Source organism: Aplysia californica, unplaced genomic scaffold (genome assembly GCF_000002075.1).
Source record: "Aplysia californica isolate F4 #8 unplaced genomic scaffold, AplCal3.0 scaffold00276, whole genome shotgun sequence".
In the NCBI taxonomy this organism is placed as follows: Eukaryota; Metazoa; Mollusca; class Gastropoda; order Aplysiida; family Aplysiidae; genus Aplysia; species Aplysia californica.
This window is the reverse complement of record NW_004797546.1, coordinates 73,296-74,509: the sequence shown is the minus strand read 5'-3', so window position 1 is coordinate 74,509 and position 1,214 is coordinate 73,296. Positions and strand designations below refer to the sequence as shown.

General features: G+C 43.7%; 1 protein-coding gene across 1 annotated transcript in view; it reads left to right on the top strand.

The window, feature by feature from the left end:
• LOC101864532 (tektin-3) overlaps window positions 1-1,214 on the top strand; it is a gene marked incomplete in the record, with an annotated part of 30,598 nt that overhangs the window by 5,248 nt on the left and 24,136 nt on the right.

Here is a 1,214-nt window from a genome sequence, read left to right as displayed (position 1 = left end):
GGTGCAGGCATCTTAAAGAATATTTCAACACTGATAACATTGTCGGTAGAGGCAGATTACAAGGAACAAGAAATATGATGATGTGGTATTATATAAACACGATAAGCAATTATTAATGTCAGTAATCGTGCCTCGGGGTCATCAAGGAAAACAACAACAACAACACGTGAAAGCGCTGGATGCTCTATTTTATTATTGTTATTGTACAGAACGGGCTAAAATCCCTTAGTTCTAATGTGGTTTGCTGGTGCTCTAGTGTGGTTTGCTCTTTCTTTCTCCTCAAACATCTATCGTCCATATCTCTCCTTCTTTGTATGTTATTTTCTAACACCTCTAATAATCTCTCCTACTTCTTTTTATTCTGTGTTATTCTCTAACAGCACCTCTAATTGTGAGAACTTCTAGTTACCTGTTTGTGCTGCAAGTGACTTTAAATTCTTTCAAAAACTAAAACTAGGCTATGAACACCTGAGAAAAGGGAATTCCGCACGTGTCAAAGTGGGTTGACAGTGCAGTTGTTAGAGCAAGCTTACGGTGAGTAGCCAAGTGCAGAGAAAAAAGAAAGTGGAAGAGGCTGTGTTTAAGTCAATAGCACGGGGAGGCAGTGTTTTGTAGCAGATTTTGTGTGTGTACTAATTTGCTTCTATTGCTTACTGGCTATTGTGTGAGGACATTCTAGGGGTCTGTGGAACAGAGGGAGGTTTTGTGCATAGAAAAGAGTAATTTGGGACAAAGAACAATTGAGGTGTGTGTCGTGGGGGGTGGGGGTGGGAGCACGCTTCCGCAAAAGGGGAGGAGAGTGGGTAGGGGGTGGGTAAGATTGTTAAATCTTTCGTCACCAAACTATTGGAGATCGATCAAGCGTTAAAATAAAGAGATCACTGCAGCCAAAGAAAATTAAACAACCACCCCGTCCAGCCTGGCACCCCTTCATTTCCTCCCGGCTCCTCGCTCGGAGTCGCCTGTTACAAAGGCGGGTTATACGGTCGGACCTGTTGTGTGACCCACTGACAATCACCCAAAATAATCGTTCAAGTCCTTTCTTCTCAGGGAATGGTGCGGTATTTGCTTTACAGCTCGGGCACGCAAGTAGGCTTTGGCGGAGTGGCGAACAAAATGTAGTCCTTATTTCGTCCTACGTCATGGTACACGGTGCACGCAACTGAATTTTACGAGTTCTCTCTCTCTCTCTCTCTCTCTCTCTCTCTCTCTCT